Source organism: Hirundo rustica, chromosome 3, assembly GCF_015227805.2.
Source record: "Hirundo rustica isolate bHirRus1 chromosome 3, bHirRus1.pri.v3, whole genome shotgun sequence".
Lineage (NCBI taxonomy): Eukaryota > Metazoa > Chordata > Aves > Passeriformes > Hirundinidae > Hirundo > Hirundo rustica.
Window position 1 is genome coordinate 26202900 of NC_053452.1, and position 24973 is coordinate 26227872.

A 24973-nucleotide genomic window follows, 5' to 3' on the forward strand; every position below is an offset into this window, starting at 1 on the left:
GGCATGTAATCTCAGAATCTGTGAAAACCTTTTTTTCTTTCTTCCTATAGATTACTACTGAGCTTTTGCTATCTGAGTTGCTCATCCGCACTGCTGTATTGTCTTTGCTAAAAGATGCTGCTACCCAACAACAAGGATCTCTACAACAGTCCACAAGGAAGATTGGTATGGCTTTTCAGAAAGTATATTTGTTTCTCTTTTTTTTCCTATGTTAGCATGAAAGATGGGTAAAACTCCATAATGCCCTGTGTTATCTTTTCTGGGCAGCAGATGCTTCAGAGTAGTCTAAGAAAAGCAAATAAAACAACTTTTTTTCTGTTTTGTTTTTTTTTGTTTTGCTTTTTTTCGCCCCCATTTTTTTCTTTTTTTAGCAAAATGTCTCAGGAACTGGTCATTCTGGAAGGCTAATCACACCGTTTAAAAAAAAAAAAAAAATCCTAGCCCCAGTTGCAGCTGAGTTTTATGTTTCTCTAAGCTGCCCTTCAGCAAACTATCTGCAGCAAGCTATTTGACCATTGTACCACCTCCTCTGTGCAAGAATTACTCAGATTGTTTAAATTTTTACATTCAGTGAGAAGCACTTCAGATACTCCTTCTGGGCATGGAGAGGTGTTATATTTTTTGCTCTAATTATGTCTTGTGGGTATTCATGCTGCATAATCTAGCTCGTTATCTTGTTAGACAATATTGTTGAACAGCAGCCTTGCTGGGATTGCTTGAAATTTCCCACATGTAATCCCAAAAGCTTTGCTCTAGGTGACCATTGCAAACCAAAATAATCATTTAAGCACAGCCTGAAGGAATCAAATAAAGCGAGTATTGTAAAGCATATTTACAAAATTAACTGAACTAATGTACTTGCATACTTGCTTCTAAAGCCTTTGCATAGGTTCATGTTATAAATTGTTAGCAATATGTGGTAAAGCACATCTATTATGGAAAGTTATTGCAAGTGAACAAAATTTTTGCTGATGTCATTATAGGGGTTCAGTTTAGATCTATTGACGATCACAGGACTGGATCTAAGTTAGCATTACACTTTCAGAGTTTTAAATATGAAAAGAAAGCTGCACAGGGGGATAGCACAATCAGAGCTTTTGTGATTTGTTAACTTTCTTTGACACTGATATAGAATTCCCTTCAGCAAGAGATATTTTAAAAATTGCCAATAAGGCTCTGTATGCCCCAAAAATACAGGAGCTGCATTGCTAGTCTGTGGTTCCTTAGGGTGGAGAAAGCCTTGGTTTAGCATGCCCAAATAAGCAAGTCAGTTTTATAGCAACTTTTATCCTCCTGAGCCTGAGCACTCTTATTGCTAAGCATCCATAAAATTTATGCCTAGAGTAATTTTTCTTCCATCTGTTCAGCTTGAATGAAGAACATTTGTTAAACGGTGTTTGTGGGGATGTTCACAGCGAAATGCATGCCCACCCTGATGTTAGGCTGGTTAACTGGTCTTTTTAAACACAAAGCTGATATTGTTAGATGGCACAGAGTTTGAACAAGCACAAATATGAGACATCACAGTTTTTTCTTTTCTTATAAACTTGAGTGTTCTTTCCCATTGTTCTAAGAAGAGCTAAGAAGACTAACTGCCCAGTTAGAATAATTAGTAGTTGAAATCCACCTGTCAATTGCTTAAAGTTAGATTAAGTCCAGTCTTTGCAGTCTGATACTTTTTCAGATTCAAGAAGCCAGAGCCATGTAAACATTGAAAGTAATTATGTCTCTTTCTCCTCCTGTTCTTCCTTTTTTGCCCCCTTTTCTTTCTGATGCTGGTTATTATAGAAAAGGGTTGACTTGAGTTTCAGAGAGTCTGCCAAAAAGCCTCTGGCATTCTCTGGGGGATTGAATTTTACATTCTTCAGCAAACAATGTCTGTCTCCAGAAATGCAAGAGGAAAACACTGTTTTTGTTTTTAACCTAATATCAGTGTCTAAGCCTAATGGAGCTCTGATTTTTATTTTCAAGCCTAGGGAACATCATGTGTTGATATTAGCATGTGCCTTTTTAAACTTCATTTGTTATCTTTAAGCAGCTGCTAAAGTGTAAACAAGTTGTTTTTCTCTTCTGTGTTAAAAAAAGGCTCTTTACTTATCCAAAAACTCCACTGCTATTGTACTTATTGGGCTATGATAGCAGCAGTGAAAAAAACATTATTGAATGCAGCAAATGTTTGGTTTATTTCAAAGCCTTTCTAAAGTGCAAATCAACTGTTTCATTTCAGCCATTTCCTTGCTGGTAGAAAACTAAAGCAAATCAGTTAGCTAGGAGATAGTAACAGAAGAGGCTGTAATTTTTTTCAAGTGTAATAATGAAGAGATTTCATATTTCTGACAGTGATTTTATATGTAAATTCATGTACAGTCTAGAATTTTGAAAGGGATCTTGGCTGGGCATGTTAAAGGAGGTCTGATTTCTCAAAAGAGCAGGAAGTACAAAACTATTCCTTTCAAGGTAAGGCAAACTGTAATCTGACCTTTTGGGATTATTTATAAACAGCATATATACAAATTTCCCTCTTTCTTTCTGTGCATTACCCCAGCTCTATATTTCCCTGCCAGACCACAAAGATTTTCCAAATATTAAAAAAAAAAAAAAAGGGGGGGGGGGGAGGGGGGTAGGGGAGAAGAGTGGTTTTGAACATTTTGCATACAGACAGCAGCAGCAATGTCTGCATGTGTGCTAGAGAGGGACTGCACCAGGTGACTCTCAGCACTGAGGCTGTTTACCATCCCCCCTGGCTGTATCCCATCTCCAGCAAAATCACTGCCAGCAGATATGACTAAATTGCTAAAACCACTCCTTGAAATGTACAGGATGTATACATCTTGCAGTCCTCTTCAGATTCCCATAGGAAAACTCCACAACTGGGAAAACTATCATGTTTCCAAATTATTCTGTATAGCTCTCCAGATTTCTTTTTTAATTAGCCTTGGTTCCTTTCACATTTTTACCTTGAGTTTTACTTGTTAAACTTTAAAGTAATGATATATGCTTAGAAACCCATGGTGCACACAAAAGGATGTGTACAATGGTATGTTTTAGGACTAAATTGCAACTTTTGCATCTCCTTTAGTCAGATGAATACAAAGTGTGGCTCAGGAGTCTTCTGGCGGCTGAAGTCCAACAAGTGGCTTGCTCAGCCTGGCACTATTTAAAACCACCAAAGGACTTTGCAGAGCTCTGTGCAAGTAATCTGTCCCCCATCTAGTGGGCAGAGGGTTCTGAAACAGAGGGCACTTCTGGGTGTCTCCTCTCTTCCAGAAGATTTGTTCAGAACATGTTTTTTTCTGTGCAGATTTTTATTTCATACTCTCCAATATCCAGTTTTGAGTACTTTCAGCAGGACATTCAGCACTGGTGCTCTTCACCACAGCTTTGTCCTGTCCATGTGGATGTCTGTTCTGGAATGAATGGGTGTTCACATACTTGTTTTATGCTTATTTTGGAGAATAAAAGAGTTAAAGAATGGTGCCTTATGATGCAGTTAAAGTCAGCTTTTTAATGAAGCAAACCCCCTGAAGAAGCTTTGTGTCCTGCAGGTTGCTAGAAGGTAGGGAAAAACATTACACCACCTGCAAACCTTTTGGGAAATCCCAAACCTTGAGACAGAGTATGTGTGTGTGTGTGTGTGTTTGGGGTGTAGGGGAAATAAAACCTCCTGCCAGGGTCTACCACAGGAGTGAGAGGAAAAAAACACTGTGGGCTCAAATGAGCCACCTGAACAGAGGTGTGATTTGTCACAGGGTCTGCCCTTTGCTACTGAACTAACTGTTCTTCTTTGGTCACCTGAGATGTTTCCTGTGCTTAAACCTTCCTGGGTGTCTTCATGTGTTCTGCTGGAAACCCTATGAGTTTCACTTGCTATATATTCTACTCAGTAGAATATAATTAAGATGATTTAGAAGAGCAAAATAACATGCCCTAGTGAAGTAGGAGTTATTTTAAATATCAGAAATATAGGTGGATTGCTTGAATTTTAGCATGAATGTGTTGCAGCATCAGGTACAAAATGTGTTGAGTAATTTTTATTTTTTTTTTTGTAATTTTTTAATTTTTTTTTTTCCCTAAAGTGATGTTATTTTTCTCCTCTCACATAGCAAGACCTTGCCAACTGGGCATCGTTTGCCTCTCAAAGGTGTAACAAAAAATGCAGTTCTGTAATTTTGCCTGTATTGCAAACTGTAAATGAGATGGATAACACTCAGTCAATACCAAAACTACTAAAACTGTAGATGTTTAAAAGGCACTTAATCCCTACATTTTCTGGTACTCATCCTGTTTGCCATTTTGGAAAGAGTAATGGGGAGCAGGCTCAGCAGATGCCAAGCTGTTCTGCACAGGGCTAACCACTCCAGCTTGATCCTGCATGCCCAGTTCAGTTCTTCAGAGATTTTACAACCTCAGAATAGTGCTGCAGAAACCGAGCAGGCCAAGTGATTTAACACATAATTTTCTCCCCTCTGAGCCTCTATGGAGTTCATCTCACAGTAGAGGGCACTGTGCAGTTGGAGTTCACCCTCTCAAGGAACTGTATAAATTCTTGGTTTCCTGTACGCACAGAGATTCCAGGGTGCTCTTCAATTTTATGATTTTAGCCCTCCTTGCTGCTCATGCTTAATTGACGTAGTTATATTTTACTCCAGCTCTTGCTTTGATTCCTAATGGATTATTTTTTCCTACTCTTTGTCTCCTCTGCTGCCATGCATTGTTGTTGAACTGCACTGTTCCATCCCAGATATGGCTATATTTTAGTGGTCAGCCACTGGATTGCCATATCGAGTATTTAGCTAAATGCTTTGCAGATCTTTCTGTATGCAAAGAGCTCCATTGAGACTGAGAGGATATTATTATTCACAATGTGGTGACTAGTTTCACACATGGCTGAAGCAAAATAAATCATCAGTGTTTTTAACAAAACAGTGAGTAGACCTCTTGTTGACCACAGCATATTTGTGGTCAGCAAAGAAAGAGTCTTTTATAGCTATTAATGTGCTGCCAAGGTGCTTTAGCTGAGATTTTTGCCCTAAGGGAGGTGGGCTTCCCATACCACATATTCATGTTTCTCTGCCAGGCCCCTTTCCAGAGCCCTACCCTTACAAAGTGATTTGTTACAAAAATCCAGTCCTGAGGAGGGAAACACGTTACTGAAAGAACTGATGCAGATTAATATTGCTCAGATGCTGAATCTGATAAGAAAATAAGCAATGCCCTTGACTGTTCAAACAGTAATTTTTAGTTCTGAGCAGATGCATGAGAAAACCCTAGCGATATGTCTGCATCATTTCTGTTATGCGCAGAACATCAAAACACAAAGGTTTGAAAAAATACCAAGTGGTAGATATCCAGCATCACACTGATAATCCAGGTGTTTGTGCTTCCATTTCTGAGCATTTAAACTGGTGCTCAAATGTCTTTTAATTGGTCTATTTATTACACAGTGAAGAGAATGACATTGGTCGGGTGTGGGATCATCTCGTTTAACACCTGTACGTTTGAACCTGACTTCCTTGTAATAACCTGGGGCAAAACACAGTGATTTCTTATGCTGGGGGTACTGCTGAGCAGACAGTGACAGAGACAGTGCTGGTTCTTCTGTGCTTCCTCCCATCATTGTGCAGAAGTTAATGCGAGCTGTTCAGCCATCTGGCCAACTGAAAGTCCTACCAGAAATCCTGAATGCTTTTCCAGTCGAAAAGCAGGAAGTTTGAACACATTGATATGGTGTATAAAGGGCACAAATGAAATGTGGTTTCTACTAAGAACAGCAAGAAGGAAAGATCTAAAGCAGCACATAAAGAGAAGAGTCATGGGCGGTATGAGAAGAAGGGAAGGAATATAAAATAGGAAAGCTATTCTCCATAGCATATCATTATGTAAACCAAAAACAGAACCTTTGCTTTAAAGGCTTACATTTGACTAAAACATGTTTCTTGACATACCATTTACAAAGGGGTCTAATCTGATCTCAGTCCAGTGTAAAAAGAAACAGCTCCACTGAACACATTGAAAGCTCAATGAATTCATGGGAGGGAAAACTTCTGTGAAATAAGCAGGGTCCTCCTTACAAACATATCTAAACTATTTTAAGCTCTCCAGATGAAGTTCTAAAGTTATGTATCTGCAAACAAGAAAAATGAAAAATGCAAATAGTTTATTGAAGACATTTCTCAGCTTCTTGTGTATTTATAAATAAACTTGGATTATATTTGTAAGGCATACAGAGTCCACTCTCTGTGTTTACTTTGCTGTCCAGCTTTCAGTTTTCACTTGAAACAAATGGTTTCTGCCATCTCGAAACTACATTAAAAGCATCCAGTGTCTGATTTTTTTTTTTTTTAGAGACACTAAATTCTTCCTGGCTGCTAGTCCTGAAGTATTCTGTATTCTACCTATGCTGGCCAGATACAATCCAATTTGTGGACATAATGTGACAATGTGACTGAGTCATCATTATCACAAAGATGTATCCAGATTAGGGTACTTGATCTCTTTTTGAGAACAGCTACAGCTCACAAAAAAATTATTGAATAGAAAAAGATCTGTCTGAATAAATGCATGTGTAGAAACACATTTGGTATTTCTCCTAAAAAACTTCATGCTGCATCTGTGTCCTCTACAGGTGGATTTATCCTGTATGGCATATGAGCTGCTGGCAATTCTCTGGAGAAACAGGGATTGATTATCATTTTAAAAATGAAATTCAGCTGAATTAATCAGATCAGATTTTATTTCCTGTCACCTGTGGCAAACATGCATGTTTCAAAAACTGTAAATTATAGTAAGGCCTAAAAGCTATTTTCCCTAAAACTTCCTGGGATTCTGTCTGTGCCTGAATGTACTGTAATGCCCACCATCATCTTCATCACCTTGGGCTTTTTCTTTTCAACTTTGGGGATAAACACAGAGAGTTAAAATGGACTTGATTTGGTAGTGGTTAATAACAGAATTCCCGCTGAAGTGATTGTATTGGTTGCTATTGATCAGAAATTATATATGATAATAGGAGAGCAGATAATATTTTATAATATTTTTCTGTGGAGGAAATGTCATCCTTTTTGTTGTTGCAATACCAACTTCATGTAAATTTAATTATCTCTGTTATAAAAAAAATGAGAAAGTTTTATGGGTTATGGTTTTCATGTATAATCAGATCCAAGTGCCAATTTGTGCAAATTCCTTTATCTGTCATGCTGCTTTCTACTTCCTTCTATACTAAAATGAAAATTTTTTGAGGTTTTGTAGAAGCTGCCACACTTTTTTTTGCAGGACAACAAGGATGATGTCTTGGGGAGTACCCAAGTTGGAGTTACTTCTGGCAACTTGGATGCCAATTTGCTGCAGGATCTCTCTGCTGCAGGATGAGCATTTTACACAACCCTGTTCCTGGGTCACTGCCTTTGAGAGGAAGGTATTGCTTTCCAGTTTCAGGAATGTTTTACCAGTAAAAGGTATTTGTAAAGGCTATGAGTTAAGGTTCTGTAGTTATCTGATGAATATTTAGCAGGATTTCTCTTCTATTGCCTTCTCCATGTTAAAATCTTAGAAATGTGCATTAGTTTTTTTCAGGGGAAAATTAGTACTGGAGGTCTCTGAGTTGTTATAACAGTTATGAAACTTGCTTACAATTACCAAAAGTGCCTCATGAGGAACATTTAGCTGAGCTGGGAAACTTCTGAAATTTGCAGAACTCACTCCCACATGCAGCAGTTTGGCTCTTCTTCAGAGAGCAGGACTTTCTACAGCAGTGATGCTGAGCACCACCTTCCTCCTCCCCCTCCTCCTCGTCCTCCTCCTCACTGCAGAGGCCGAGCACGCCACATCCAGTGCCTTCCTCTTTAACACATGAAAAGCAATGTTGGCCACCAAGGCAATCTCATTTTATCAATAAAAGCGGGGTGAGAGGCCTTGTTAGGATATAACAAACCTGACCTTTCTGTCCATAGGTACCAGGCTGCTCAAGCCAGCCATAGATATTTTAGCTGGTATTTTTCTCTAGGCCAAGCTGTTCTTGAGAAGTAAAGACTGTTTATGAAACCTCCACTGAAAGCAGGTGTTGCAGACATCCCATTAGTAACCTTTGACTTACCTTCCCCTTTGAAACTTTTCATCCCAAAGGGCTGACATTTCAAAGCCCCCCTTTTTTTGTGTGTGTCCCTCCAAGTTTGCATATTGTAAACATTTTTCTTCTCTGCTCTGATGGAACAGAGCCAAAAATCTGCACAATGGGGGAACTAGATGTTAATGAGCGGAGATTGTGGGAAAATGTGTACCGGGCTGCCCTGCCTGACCTGCATGATAATGCTACATTTAGCACATTCTTTTCCATTAGTGTAGCAGGCCTTGAAATGGTAGCAAACAACATGTATTGTGAAGGTTTGTTTTAAAGAAAGCTGCTTTCCTAGGAGAGTGGAAATAAAAAAATTATTTATTGTGTAGAGTTGGCAGAAGTACAGCTGGCTCTGGAAATATTTATGCACAAACAGTGGTGTGAAATTATATCTTTTTCTTCACATTTTCAGTAAAATTGGTCTATGTGAAGGTTTACATTATGTAAAACCCACAGATTATGTATGAGCTCGTACTGAATCAAGAAAGTTAGTAATCTATGGCATTTAGGCACTGATGAGAACAAAAACTGCTATTGGACCAGTTAGGACAAAAAATATTCTCACACTTTGGCATCTTCTAAATTGAGGAGGTTTTTTTCACCCTGGCTGTGTTCACAACCTCTTTTTAATGTGTTTATGTCAGTGGAGTTTTGTTTGTACAAAATGCTTCTGAAAAATTAATTTTGGCTCCTCTGAGCCAAGTTTCATTTAATCATAAACCAAAATTTATGTCTCGACCATATGAAAATCATTAGGGGCAAAAGGATTCTGAGAACATAAACAACACCATGTGACTTAGACACCCAATTGCACAGCTTGAACCTATCAAATGGTGAACATATTAAAATGCTAAAGAGAACACTTACAGTCAGCATTTGGTGTGCAATGAGTAGGGAGAAATTTGTTTGCACAAAACTTCTGACTAACAAAGACGAGTACCAAAGGAATTAATAACAAAAGACTGACTGTAGACAATTTCTGAGCAGAGAAAGGGATTAAACCAGTTTAAAAAGCTGTTTCTTGCAAACTTTTTACCCAGCTAATTTTTTTAATTATCCTTTTACACGTCCAACTTTGCTCTTTCAGTTAAGGAAAGAGTAATTTGTGTAGTAAAAAATTCATCCAAATGTGAACTGTTTACAAATGGCATTCCAGATCCACATTGGGAAATTCTTATTTCTTCACAGTCAAAGATTCCTAAAGAGCTTTCTATGGGGAAAGAGACTTCCACTCATTACCTTAAAAACAACACTCTTATCTCCACTGTGGAGTGTATATGGGCTCTGAGCCATATTTTGTGAAGGACAAAGCAAATTCTTTAGCAAAACATCTGCTAGATAAGAGCAGCATTCCTTAGAATAGGTTTCCTGATGAAAGAGATGCCAAAGCCTTGATTCCAAAAGTACTTGTATGCTAAAACAACCACTGTCTGCGCTAGCTCTGGTTCACGCTTTCAGGAGCAATGTCAAACCCAGGCTAACACTGAAAACAGAGTTGGTTAACAAGATGCTTTGGGGCTACACAAATCAGCTTACCTTTTGCAGAGTAAAAGGAATCTCATTTTCAGGAATCTTTAAGGTGGCATGAGATGTGGCCAGCTGATAGGCAGTCTCTGTGCCAGTTAGGAAAAGGGTTTTTTTTCTCCACAAACACTGTCTTTGTGCCGTGAGCAGTGTGCGATTCCAGCAGCTGTGCCCTCAGAGTTGCTCAGGGAAGCTAAAGGGCAATGGCCTTTACACTAAGCCTGTACACTAAGGAAGATGTTTATGTACTCTTGCTCCAGCAGGAAGGGATTCACAGAAATACACTCCTAATCTTTCCTGCAAAACCAGAGCATGGCACTGAGAAAGGAAACATGGCAAAGGGGACTGAGTACAAATTTATTGTGTGTTCATAAAAGCCCCTTGGTATCCCAAGCACCTTCAAGATAAACTCTGTGCAGAGAACTTCCAGGGCTGGAGGGCTGTGCCTGACGCCCTGGGTTTAGTAGAGCCCTTGCTGTTTATTCTGGAGAAATCTTCATGATCCAAGTGGGTATCTATTACCAAGCTGGGTGCTTTCAGTTCCCGTTTTTCACTCTCTGTCTTCCGTGCCTGCTGCTATGGTTCCAGGTTTCTGATGTCCCCTACTGCTTGGTGTGGTGACTGCAGAGCACATCTGTCTTGTCAAATATTTCTGCATAATGACTTGAACCAAACCATTATGGCAAGCACCAACGGTGCTTCTATTGAAGCATTGTGCTTGTTCTCAGTTAAACTTTGGCCCATCTACATTTCTCATGGAGCTGTACCTTTGTCACATGCCCTCTGCCTGCTTGTCTTCATCTTCATTGCACTCAAGGGATGTTGTGGTCTGTGTTTCGTGAACTTCCCCAAGTGAGAGTCAGGGAGTCGTACTGTTGCTGGAAACAGGAAAGCAAGAACACTGGGTCTGTAGTGGAAGAGGAGGGATCGGGAAAGTTGCTTATTCTTTTCATCTTCATTCAGTTCCTGCCAGGTGCTGGCTATGTGTGGTTTTGATTTTAGTTTTTCAGATGGAATTCTGCAATTTGTAGACCATCACATCACAGCTTATATATGACAATTATGCCCGCACAGCGCATGAGTGCATCCAGCCTACCGCCTAGCTGGTCCTACATTTATATTCTTGAAATTTTCTCCAGATTTGCTTTCAAAGCCCTGCAAAAAAATATTTTTTATCTTTGTTCTTTCTTCATGAATTGGTTCCTTAAGCTTCACTGTCTGAATTTCCCATATTCTATATGTGAGTGCCATAAGTGATTGCATCCAGCTCAGCCAACGCACATTAGATTTGCCTTCTTCCAGTCAGTAATAACTTGTTCTTGAGCAATTATCATCATTCAGACTAAATGTTGTAGGGAATCAGATAATATTGCAGACCTGGGTCTTTCCTGGACTGGTTTTGTTGGGCAACAGAAGGTATTTATCCTGCTTTCCCACAACTATTTGACTGCTCATGCTATTGAAACCTGGAAGAGTTATGAGAGTTTTCAGCAGCAGTAGCCTGCCTGCACCCATGCTCCTCTAAAAAGGTTGAATGAAAAGTTATGTTCAAAATTGTTTCAAGTTGTTCTTGCTAAAACTTCAGGACTCATTTGGTAAATGTGAAGTTTATTAAGAAAAACTGTATCTATTAAGAAAGGATTTGAGCACAAGATAAAACATGAATCTGGATAAGAGTCAACAAGAATGTATTTAGGTACTTTTCCATGTAAGTCTTTGCACAGTTGATCTCATGTCATCTTTTTTGTTTCCTATTCTGCTGTAATCTTAAAGACATTTGCTATAGATACTTTTCAAATATTTATTTGATCCCTTCTGATATCTTACCGTCTCTAGATTTTTTAATAGAGCTCCCAAAATCTCTCTACTGAAAACAGTACTGGTGTCCCCATTGTACAAATTATGAGGTGAGTTACAGAGTACAACCTTCCAACTTCACTAAAGAAAAACTGGGCTATTGTAGTACAGTCATCCTCACTTTCCACAACACAGGATCTTCTTGAAAATGGAGGAGGTAATTTCTTTTGAGACAGTGATGTTTCACAGAGTGAATGCAGCTCTGCTCTCATGTTAAGAAATGTAAGCTTTTGAAAAACCCACTTGCTGCCAAAAGATTTCTCTTTCAAGACTTTTAGCTGTGGCTTATCCTCTGTTTAAAGTCTTGTCCAGCTGTGCTTTATAAATATCTCTTAACTGATAAATGAATTATTTCCTTCAGTTAAGCTCTCCATATTGCTGAGCAGAGTTTGGAAATTCACAGTTTTGCAGTGGACTTAATAGTTTTCCAAACTGCTTCTCTTGTGATTTTGTATTTGGTATTTAAGCCCTGTATATTTTTAACTTGCTGGCATAATTTTGCCCCAATTTGGTGAAGTGTTGTCAATCACAGTTGCAAGATGTAGGAAGGAATACTAGAAAATAATGTCTTGCCATTTTTAATCTAAGAAAACAGCTCTGTTGCTGATCTTGCTGGCTGTCTAACAGATGGGCCAGAGTCCCATGAGAAGACAGCCACTTCCTTGCATAATAAACAAAGAAGGAGAAGTTGTCTGCAAGCCATTAGTGTATTGTAAAGTTAGATGCAATGTCTTGATATTGTCAGAATGTGTTCCTCAAGCACATTTCTTTGACATTCTGTCATAAGTCAAACACAAGACAGCATTTAATCAAAATTAAAACTTTAAAAGGCTGCCAGCTGTTTAATCTTTCCAACAAAAGAACCCCAGTAAAAATATCCTCCATTTTCTAAATGTTGTTAACCAACAAATAGACGAGGATTGAATAGGGTATCTGATAGAAACAAGATCATTTGGCCTATGTGATACATTACCAGGATGCAGTGGAGATCCCTGAGTAATGCTGTTCTTGCTTGAATTACGAACTGATAATTGAACACTGGAAGTTTATGAAAATCCTGGGTGGTCATTGCATTAGAATTGGGGTTTTGTGATGGGACACCCAAGGAAAATTATAATACCCACAAAAAATTACTGTTTTTCTTAAGACTATTTTCTCTTACATTCAGAAGACAACATATTGCTTGTACATAATGCTCTCTTTCTGGCCTCTTTTCATAAGAATTTTCACTGAAGTAGAAATAAGTAACGAGTGTCATTTTCAGAAGAAATAGCTCTTGTGGTGAAATGGATTTCCCACCTTATAAAAAATCAATACATGTAGGTGTTCCAATATTGAACTGGAAATTAGTCTTTCTTTATGGTTCTGTCAGAAAAAAAAAAAAATGTACAGCTCTCAAAAAAAATTTTACCCAATTACTCATGGCAGTTTTGGCATCCAAATCCAAAAAAAAAAGAAAAAAACAAAAAATCAGTTCCCAGATGTATAATTCTGTTTAAGCCTGTAGGACATGAAGCTGCTAAGCAATATGCTACTTACTTAGTTGTCCTGACAAGTCCTAAGACCTTCCCACTAAAATTTCATGTTTAAGTTAGATGCAGAAATAAATTCAGTGATCTGAGAGAGGAAGAAAAAAAAAGTTCACCCTATCTCATTAGACTGAGGTGATGATCTCTTTTTTTTTAATCTTAAAACTAAAAAGGGCTTAAAGCTAGAAATAAAACCTTTCACATGGCCACTGGTAAAGTCTTTTAAGGAACTACTATAAACTGAAGAACTGACAAAATCCAATGAATGCTACAAATACCACTGCAGACTGATTCTGTTTGACTTTAATCATAGCTTGACAACTTATATTTCTGTTTCTAGAACACATTATCAGTGGAGACAATATCAAAAGAAGATATACTGAAATTAATGTAAGTCCCATGTCACAGTTGCTTTTTCTCAGCTTTAGAGTGAATGTAATTGGTCCGATTTGTGGGGGGAAAAAAAATAGAGGGATTTTTCAGAAAAATCAGTCATATCTGAAATTTATATTCAGACTATGCAAATGAATATGTGGAATACTACATATCTCCTGAAGTGTTCCGGCTTTTAGGATTGACAATTGTGCATATAATACTTTTGTCACCTTGCCTCTTCTTTGTTGTTCACAGGAAAAAAAATGTAAAATTTTATTAGTTGGCTCGATGGTAAAAAAATCTCTACACATTTACAAGAAGTATAAATGCTGAAAATGTACCTTGACTTGTTCACTGCTTGTAACTCTTCTTGGTTTAGTTTTACCCCGTTTGCTGTTTTATTTCATTCCAAAGATGTAGGGAGCAAGTTACTAGATCTTCATAAGATAGATGCAGTGTTAACGTTTATGTTAACTAGTGAAAGTAAATGACCCAGATGTGTTATGGGAAAGCCCTGTTTAAGCTGGGGTCATATAATAATTATCAAAAAGCTAACTTTAAAATATCCTCTAAATAATCTTCCATCTCTGTCGATTGCTTTCTATCTTTACTTTTCACTCGTAGGAAATTAAATGAAACCCACTTCTCTACAAAGGCTATGCAACCTGTGGAAGTAATAATGCCACATTGATAAATACCAAAGAGTATCACTGAGAACGAGTGTCTCATTCTGTTGTTCATTCATTATCATAGAAAATCGAAGTATTTACAAAGGACCTCAAGACAGTTCTTTGGGACATAAAACAGAGCCAGGGGGCTTGAGGCAGGGGTTTGATGCTTTGAAGAAGCTTTCCAGTGTATTTTAAACAGTATAAAGAATAGTAACTTTTTCTTAATCCTCTCTTTGAATAAAACAGTGACATTTCAAAGGCTGCGACAAGTTTTGAAAATATAACTAAGCTAAACCCCTTTAGCTTTGCATCCTGCTAATTCTGTGGGATCTTACGTAACCATTGGCTAAAGCGAATAACTGGATCAAGATTTGTGCCTCCAGTTTAGCAGGACCTCTGCTTCATACTTTGAATCAAGCCAACCCTGAATATTTTTTTCCCTCATTGATCCCTGCTAGGAAGTTCCATGAAAAGCACAGGCAGCACAATGCATTAGCTCTTTTCATCAGGGATTTTTAGGTCCTGGAAAAACTGAACAAAAATATTCAGGCTGCTCTGTTTTTAATGAAGGTCATGGCACTGCATTTTGTATCTGTTATTTTCTTCAATAAGTTTGTATCCCTTTTAGTGTAGACAGGGGAAAATAAAGCTATAATTCATGGATTTGCTCCAAATAGGCCACAAAACAACAGTTTAGTAAGACAAATTCTTTCAAAATAATATCGTTGCAACATTTGTCTCCTCAGTATGTAGAATAATTCCTAGTATTTCTTTATTATTTCTAATGTCTTATGTCAGAGGAAAATGATGATTTCCATCATGAAATAACAAGAAAAGAAAGCCATTGCAACTGATACTGTGATTAAGAAATGCAATTAAAAGATCAAAATCAGTGAAGGAAACAGTCTTGCACAAGTCCTCTCAATTCATCCAAAGTCCGTGACAACTTATGTATTCCATTTACACCAACAAATATGGTTTGTGGCACGGCATCAGACCCGGCGGGGCGTTGTGTACTGGGCTGCAGAGCTCTGCCGCGCTCGCGGCCTCGTGCAGCAGCGTCGCGCACGCCGGGCACCGCGGGGCTGCTCGGTGCCAGAGCCGCTGCCTGCAGACCACACCACTGCCTGTGCTTCGAGTGTCCACTTATCTCAAAACTCTGACAAGGGAGAGAGCCTGGGTTCACTGGCTCAACTCCCTTGCTGTGGCAGACAACTGCTTCGCTGTAATTCTTTCCATCAACCTAGTGTTCCTGCTAGAAGGTCGGGCCAGAATCCCACTGCTGTGACAGTTTCAAACATCCTTCTACTTTTCAACCGCACTGGTGGCTGTGCTGAACTCTTTGCTGCCTATGCCACCAAGCACAGATAAAATAATTGAACACATGCACGCTTGGCCTGCCTTTTGGGAAGTTAATAAGCCAAGCTGACTTAATTTTCTCTCGTAAGAGAGGCTACTTATTTCTCTTATCATCTGAATAGAGCTTCTTTATATGTTTTCCAATCTTTTACCTTTCTTGAATGTCAGTGATGAGAATTTATATGCGTGGCCTCAGGTGCATTAATACTAGGGCATGGTGCAATAGTTTCAGTAATTCCCTTTTCTGCTTTGCCAGAAGCCTTGAGAGGTTGCATTTGCTTTTTTTACGTGCTGGCTGTGAACAAATAGAATACCACGCTCATTTTCCTCCTTTGTTGCATAAATCCCAGTCTGTGAGCTTGGAAGGGAAATTCTGTTTTTCCCTTGCTGAAGTATTGCTGTCCATGCAGCTGAATGTTGCTAAGATAATTCCTATGCAATAATCCTGCCTTCCTCAGAAGGGGCAGAGCTCCCCGGCTTCATGTGATGAGTAACTTTTAATTGAGAATTTCTATTGATTGTTTCCAAAGTCAGTAATGGAAGTATTAAATGCATCCTGCTCCAGACTACTGATTTTTAGGTGTACATCTAATAACATTCCAGTCCATCAGGTTTGTGCTTTGTTGTATTTTGGGGTGGTTTTTTTTTCTTTCTTTCTTTTTTGTTTTGTTTTGTTTTTTGGGTTTTGTTTTGTTTGGGTTTTTTTGTTGGTTTGGGTTTTTTTTGTTTTTTTTTTTAATATCATCAGTTCTTATTTGGTTTGCTATCTCTGTTGAAATACTGGAACTAATATTCATCTTCTCCGTACTATTTTTTTTTCTCTTGGAAACATATCTGATGATTTTCCAAAAGCCAGATAATTTCCTTTTTCATATAGCAGTGTGTAGCTTACTTTTGGCATACCTTTGACAAACCTCAGGTGTGTTTTATTCTGTTTTCCTTTTACCTTAAGGGGTCTTTAACATTACTCATTTTTCCTAGGTTCTAGTATTGAGTAACAGCCCATGAAGCCAGCTGTGACTGCTCAGACCACTTATTTCCCACTCTAGAATATAATTCTCTAGTTGTGTAGTATGAATATGATATACCACTGGTATGAGTGGTAGCTTTTTTTGTATGGAGATTCCTTGGTGTTTCTTGTCTTCAGGACATTTAACTCTGAGCTTTTCTTTCATTTCTGTTCATATTAATTACCTTTTCTTGTGTGCAATTGTTCAACATCATTAGACAATGAGTTGCTCTCAAGAGCAATAACAAGAACTTTGTGAGCAATTTCCCAAATATCATAATTAAAATCTATGTTTCATTAGGTTCTCAGGTGTTCTGTTAACTCTAGACAAAGGAAGGGGTTTTCATTGTCACAGATAGGATTTAGACATCAAATCTCACCCTTTCACCGTTAGAAAGTCTTCCCACAAAAATCTATATGATTTCTGAACTATTGTTCCTCAGGAGGCAGTTAGTAACATAAGGAGCAGCTACCTCTGACTTTTTTTAATACCTGCCATCTCTGTAGCACCTCTGGCTTTTTTCTTTGGGGCTTCAGTAATTAGAGCTGTGTGAAGTTTCACACATAGAATGGAACAGGATGATTCTGGCATCTAATCAGGTCAAAGGCTAAATTCCTCTGGTATGCAACATGTTACCCTAGGCTGAATTATAGCCCTGTAAACCGGAATGGTTAGATCCTTAATTAACTTGTTAATTTTTTTTTTTTTTTTTTTTTTTTTTTTTTTGCGCAATAGATAAGGAATCATCACATCACACAACTGTCAATTTTATATCGCTATTGACATCTTTTGCCCACGCCTGGATCTGTTTCTATGCTTTGTTGTAATATCTCTTTGCTTTCCTAATTGCGGGAGGGTATGTGGATGACACAGAGCATCCCAGAGCCTTGGCCCAACAGCCTGATCCACGGCTGACATAAAGCAGTGTGGCCGCCTAATTGTCTGCTCTGTGAATCTGGCCCCAAATGTGGCAATCTCACTGCAAGTGGTAACCGCCAGTCTAAACTGGAATGCGTAAGCTGGCATGCTTGATTTAAATTGTATAAACTGGTTATGGCCTTGACCTTGGTGTGAGATTTACAAGCCCTGATCGTGCAAATCAGGGTTCTTAGAAGAATCAGATTGTAAGGAAGCTTTGCAGATAAGTACACACTTGGGCACAAGTTCTAAACAAACTCTGTGTAGAATTCCACTTTGTGCCAAGTGCCTGGAGAGTTAGATACCCATTCATTGCATGCTTTCTAAAGTTGGTTCAGTATTTGAAGTACCAAAACCTTTCCTTAAGATTTTTATGTCCTTCCAAAGGGCACCCAGAGAATAGGCTTAGGAAAGCCTGGCACACTTTCGTCCTGGCTCTGGCAAAGGCTATGGATAGCTGGGTCCGCAGTTTGAAAATACGAGTCTCCCCCTTTTCCCAGATGATAGTCTCAACAGTTCTCTTTAGTTTGGCAGTCGATCATTTCTATCAAAATGAAGTTGCCTTTGGCCAAGCCTCTGGGATCTCTGCAAAGCTTTCCTCAGCCACAAATCATTTCTTCATTCAGCATGTCACTTGACATGTTTGGTGTTATAAATTAGTTCAAGAGGGTGGACACCCATTTCACCTCCTCACCAAGGGCTCAGTTCTCATGTTTTCTGAAGTTATTTATTTTTGCTTTAGGGCACAATGCAGTTTTACTCTCTTACTGCGCTATCAAGAGAACAAGTCCCTTTGAGCCAAACACCTGCTTTCCTTTAAAAAGAATGATGGGGAAATGCCTTTTGAAAAGCCTCTGTTTAGCTACTTTCTTAATTTACAAAAAGTCTCTTATTACTCAGATCCCCAGAGGTTTAGTCCAAAAGCATACTGGACCAAAGTAAAAAAGAAAAGGAAAAACAAAATGCTGCCTCTCTCTTGCCACAGCAGGGACAAAACCATGGCAGTGTGCCCTCAAGGTTACCAGATCTTTATTCTCCCATGGAGTCAAAGTCCAGAAGCAAGTGGCCTTCACTAAAAAAAATCAACAGGTTACCTGGGAAGCTTTGCTGGCCAATGTTTACAAGTTGGGAACCATTTGAGACACACTGAACGCTACCTCTCCTTGCAGGCTCCAGCCCCCTCATCCATACACCTCCCCTCAAGATGGACACAGACAGGGCTGCATTTGTTAGAAAGTGCCCAGGATATTCGTGGAGGCTTTGGCCTGTCATGACTTCATGCTTCTGCACCACTTTATCTTCTCTGGCAAATCAAAAGAAAGATGGCACAAAGCCTTATTCTCAGCTCAGTGTTAAACACCGAAATCCTAATTCTTATTAAATTCCTATAATTTTTTTGCAGAATCACACACTCAATTTTTTTTCCCCCACAGGTTTTAAGGCAGCAATTAGCAGAGATAACATTACTGTTCTGAATAATATTGCCACAATTTCTGGGTATGCCATGTCCTTCTGTCCATCTGTCTTGAATGCTTGCAGTGCTGCAGGGAAGAGCTGTTTTTCTTGATAGCTCCAGAAATTGTAAGTATTCGTTATGTATTTGTGCAACAAATTACTTGTGCCAGAAATTGGAAGTAACAGATCATGTTCAATGGACTAAAGAACACAAACACTCCAAGCATATGTGCAATGGACTTGACTAAAATTTAAGCTGTTTTGACCGCAATTACTTTGTCATTGCAATAGTGCATGAAGAGCTCAGTCACAGGAAAAGGTATTTCCTGCTACCAAATGGTATATACCTTTGGGTCATCCTGCTTCTAGTTTATTTTCTTGGTCTCATATGTGCAGAATGGTGTGGTCTAATTTGTTTCTAGTGTAACATTCTAAAGCCAGCACAGGACAGGGACATGACTGTAATAGTGACTCCTGTACCTACAGCTGAGCTCTTCAAGCAGTGTTGCTCAGTTTTGGCCCTGGTGGATGGCCTGTGGCCCACGAGCCACAGCACAACCCTCAGGGCTGCCTTCACACTGCTTCCTGAATCTACCTAAAATGAGTCTTCTCTGAGGCCAGATTGCTGCATCTCTTTTTGCCTTGTCCTCTGGGCTGATGTGCATCCAGCTGTTGGCTGAAAAAAGGAAGGCACCATCACCTTCAAATTGGATGATTTTTTTTTCCCAACACAATCCAGATTTGGTAATTATTTAGAAGTCACAGGAATATCTATAGAGAAATTACCTTAACTAATGGATTTGCCTTGTGTGTTGGGGGCTTTTCCTTGCTTTTGTTTTGTTTTGTATTCTTCCCATGGTAATGAGTAAATTCTAGTCAGTCCCCGAATGTGCAAGATTCAGATCCAAGTCTCAGGTCAGAGTGAACTGGGGCAAGAACTGAAGTTTAGTTCTTTAGTTCTTCCTATCACAGGCAACTCAGCTATCCTAATCTGGAGACTACTGACAACTGTTTGGGGAATTTTTCATGTTATTCTCTTTTGAAAAGAGTAAAAGAAAGAAAAAAGAAAAAAAAAAAAAAAAAAGAAAAAAAAAAAAGAAAAAAAAAAACGGAAAAAGGTGTGTCAGCTTTTGAAATAAAATATACAAAAATTTTAGAAAAAAATATAAGTTTCTGCATGAGGCGAAGATGTAGATTGACTCTAAGAGATATACTTTGTAGTTTAGTGGTGAGAAGAGTGGGGAAAGCAGGGGAAAGAACCCCTGCCTTTCAGTGCCTTAAACTCTAAGATTCTTTATTTCCAGCAGTTGGGTGGGGGCAGAGAATGAAAAAACCAAAATATCTTAAGTCTTAATCTGGAATCCTTTAGAGATGCAGTGAAGAGCCAGAAAGTATGCTATGAGTAACAGTGTATTGGCATTGAAATGAAATGTTGAGGGAAGGACAAATACTTATGACATATATTTTTTCAAGCTCAACAAAAATGAATTTTCAGCTTGTCTCCAATATCAGACTGTAGTGTAGATTATGTATAGTGTAAATATCATGTATAGAGTGTAATATCTCTCTTAGCTATGTACTTAGGCATCTTTTTATGTACTTAGGTACTATTTCATCATCAGCAGAGCATACTTATAAATATTTTCCATAATGGCAACTTTGAGATTATATGTGACTTAAAATGTGAAATAGTTCAAGCCACAATTGCACACCTAACTGGAAAAGCAACTGCAGAATCATAATATAATATTTATAATGAGTTGCATGCAATTTTACAGGCAGGCACACCATTTCATTTCAAGTGACAAAGCATATTTCCTCCTATTTACTAGGACAGTGTCTTGTAGTTAGTGTATCTCTTTCATGTGAACGAATAAACTATGCTTTATAGAGAACTGCAAAATCAGCTGTGTCTTAAAAAGAACAAGAGTCAGATGCCTTTTATTATGAATAAATACGCACTTGCAGATAACCCAATGGACTCTATGATACTGAGTAGTAAAAGATGAAAATATGGAGAAGAGTTTCTAGTGGGTGTGTGAGGGTAGTCCAGAGGCTGGATCTCTGAAACATGAGGGAAATCTTTTGTATGTTCTTCTACTGGCAGAGGGAAGCCTGTGTGCTGTGGAGGCTTCTTGAGTTTTGAATCCATTTTTATTCAAGTAACATTTTCATTTGCTCTACAGTCACTGGATTTGGTAAGAACTTGCCTCAGAATGGCCCAGTACAGTTTAATTTTCAAAAATTACTACATTGAGAAAAGCAGTCATTCTCAAGAGCAAACACATAATCTCATAAAAGAAACACACCTTGGTTTTTACTCATTTCTCACTGACATAAGGTGTAATTTAGTTGTCTGAAATGGAGTCATTCGTGATGTACATCAGAAACAGGCTGGGAAAAGCTATTTTTAACTCTCTCTCTCTCTCTCACACACACACAGAGCCAAATGACATTTAATTTTTTCACATTCACTCCCCAGTGTTGTTGTATACATCCTCGGTGGCATTATTAAGTGGAGTTTTTCGAACAGATGAAGTATGTTACTTACTGTGGCTAAACTGTAATGAAAGAAGAGATGGCTGTTTGCCAGTGAATGGTGTGTAGCTTGTAGAAGCATGTAATTACATAAATCACAAACATATGCAGAAGATGTTTTCTCTTTACATTTAACTGGTGTTGCCTGGAGTTATAGCTGCTTGCAACTCTATTTAATTACTGTAATTATTTTAAATGTGTATATCTGGCAATCTTTGAGCTTTATGAGAATGTTATTCATACCTTATCTGCAAAAATCTAGAGGGTCCCATTCTTCCCCAAGGGGCTGCAGTAACCAGGCTTCTCCAGATTTCAGGCATAGGGTGGCTGTAATGTTTATACCTTTACTTTAAATTACAGGTTTTTAAAAAACCTGAGCCTCTGAAACTAATCAGATCTTGAAATCTCAGTAGACGCTATAATTTCCTGGTAGGAAATTAAGCATTGTACATTGTTTGTGGAAAGAAAGTACCTGGAGAGATCCTGATTAGCTTCTTTTACCTCTTAATTTGCTGACTGTGTAAATGTCGTTTGGACAAACAGATTGACAAGTGTCTAGAAAAGGTATTGAATGTGTTAAATTTTATACTTTCTATAGGAAATGTAAAAAAAACCCCTGACAGATTAGTTGGGATTTTCCAGTTCCTTTTCTCAAGCAGTCAAATGAGTTAGAGCGCAGCATTTTTCTAAATTCTCTTTTGCACTAGTGCAAACCCAATTCAAATAGTTGATGCTCATGGAGTTGCCCTAGAAACACCACAGTATAACATGGGCTTTTGTTTCTTCTCTCATTTATGTCAGTCTTGTATTGACTTCATGGCATTTGATATTGGTTGGATTACTCATGGCTCAGACCAATACAAATGGGAGAAGACGAGAATACTGATATATAGGACGACTGGCCAAGATGGACACATCTCAGTTTGCCCTCATGGTGAGTGGCAAGTGGTGAGTATAGAATTCCTGAGATTGCATCCATTGGAAGTGGGGAAACACCCAGAAATAAGAAATCTGATAGCTAAATAACCTCAAAAGGCCGAGCAGTAAGAACCAGAGGCAACTGTCACGCACAAATGATGAAGAATTACTGTTACAGAATCCTTGTGAACTGAAAAACCAAGAAAGGCAGGTTTTGTGAGAAAAACATCAGTTCAGCTCTGCATTTATAAAAACACACGTTTATGGACAAATGACCTCTCCCTATGTTACAAAAACCAGTTGGTCAAACTGAATGTCGGTCTGAATGAAAAGATAGTGCATTTGCAAAGGATTCATATTACACTAAAACAAGAAAAAGCTATTAATAGAAAATTCAGAAGTCTAGTCCTAGAAATCAGATAAATATAAATATAAATAAATATCCAATGGAGAACTGGGCTGGGCCAACACAGTTCTTTTACTTTGTTTAGTGTTAGCGAAGTACAGTAATTGCTTGCACCTTGTCTCTTTTGTCAACCACTGTTGTTAACCTTGCAAGTGATGCCTCCTTAAGAGCTTTTGTAAGTCCTGAGATGGTTTTTCTTTGGTCGTAATGTGACATGCCAGCCATAGATCATATGTGCAGTTTTGTGACATAACTTCGTCTTTTCGTCTTTTCTTCCACCACCCAAGAGGCAACATACACAAAGCAGTATTGTCAGAGATGAGTTGCTGCAATCTCCTTTGGTTTAAAAAAAAAAAAAAATGGGAAGCCTCTGGAATGCCAGGGAACAATGCACTTTCCACATCAGAGACTGGTTAATTTAATAACCACAAATTATTTCAGGTAATTTGGCACCAATTTAATTGCACCCACAATAACAACAACAACAACAAAAAGAAGTAACAAAAGAACCACGCCTACTACCTACCCTTCAGGATGAAATGAAGGCAGAGTTTCCATTCATTAAGTTATGATTAGCCTTGCTAATACCTTGTCTATCAAATTTCCGTTCCATGCTGCAGACACATGAAAAGGAAACATGTATGGGATGTTTTGAAAAGGAAGTTGATGGAAGGTGATGTTTCTCCCATGCATTAGAGTGACAATAAAATCCTTCAGATGATAGCGCATGCTAAAACAGTCATTAAAACTGTAAGTTATGAACAGCTGAAATTAAAATCAAGCCATGACATTGTCAGCTGATGTCTTTCATTAATCCAAAGAGCAAAATTTCCTAACTTTGAGGAGCAATAAATCTCGGGTTTTGTGATAGATTTCATTCTGTTCTATTTCATTTCACATATTTCCAAATATCTGTGTGATTGAAAGACTCTGATGGTTGCATGCACTTACCAACTCTGTAGTATCAGTATCTATACAGAGAGTGATATATACCCTGTCAGTAGGTTACAAGGCTCTTTACTGAATAGCAGAAGAATGTGGAAATGGGAAATCCCCTTAGTTTTACCTCTAGGAAGAATAAATCTTGGTAATTTCAAATAGTGAAACTGCTCATGGACGTTTGAAAGATTTATTTTAAAAAGCTGATGCTGGAGAGCTGGTGTGAATTCCATTTAATTAAAGTGATTTGGGTTCTCTCCAGCACAGTGGAGAAATCTCCTTCTGGCCTCCCTGAAATGCTAGACCTGCAGTTGACCAAAGGTAGTGCAACAGGAAGAACAAAGCTCTTTATGAGAAAGTTTTTGTAACTCCCCTCATGAAATCAGTGTTCACTGTGGCTGTTTTTACAGAGAGATTTTACCCTTCTGTGGGCCAGTGGAGAGCCTACAAGCTAAGTTTTGATACAAAGTCCCTGTCTACAAATAAGAAAATAATTTCATGCAAACTGAGTTTATATGATTATTCCCAAAATCTCAGGACCATTTTGTTTGTACCTGATCAAGGATTCATTAAGGTAAAACAAAAAGGCCTGATTTCAAGACAGAAGAAGATCATGGTCATTATTCATTATTCTCAGACTACCTACTGTCTATCTTTCCAGCTTTCTGATAACTGGCTATTTTGGCTCTGATTGTTGCATTCTCCAAAAAAGGAGAAATACATATCTCAATACGCATTTCCTTTGAGTGTGCTACAGGGAATTGCATCTGGTTTATTTTCTTTTAAATCCTATTCTTTAAAAATTATTTTTACATTCCTTTACTTCTTTTAAAATCCTATTCTTTAAAATCCAATTTTTAATAATACTATTGAAATTCCTCTATCTCTCCATTCTTTCAGCGACCAGCTCCATAAATACTGCTACAATTAAAGAGAAATTCTCAAATCTCTAAGTGAAATGAATTTGGTACTGTGGACAGTTTCAGACTGAATTTTATTTGGTTTGAAAAGGATTTCTTTTTATTGTAACTGAAGCAATTGCATGATTGAAGGAGGGAGTAGAAAAAAATAGATTCTACATGTTAACAATAATAATTAGATGATAAGTGTGAGATGAAACATGACATCAGGAACTACCTAACTTCACTCAAACCCACCAGTTTGTCATAAAGTTTGTGAAACTTTTGATCTTCCATTAGAAATATGTGGTAAATTCCTCATCTTAAAGTTATACCCATACAAGGGGGGGACTTAGTACTTGAGACTTGAAGTAAAAGGGGCTGGATGTGATTACAAATTGAACTGTAATGCAATCTGTGCTTTTTCAGTCAAGTTTTCCAGTGATGGTTGAGGCTGGCTAA

At 38.2% G+C, this 24973-nt stretch overlaps 1 long non-coding RNA gene across 1 annotated transcript; it reads left to right on the plus strand.

The window, feature by feature from the left end:
* Positions 1-2283: 2283 nt before the first annotated feature.
* Positions 2284-18927, plus strand: LOC131378530 (uncharacterized). The gene is made up of 3 exons (XR_009207740.1): positions 2284-2457; positions 7273-7414; positions 18790-18927. It is a non-coding gene; the product is annotated as an uncharacterized LOC131378530 (long non-coding RNA).
* The last annotated feature ends 6046 nt before the right edge of the window (positions 18928-24973 follow it).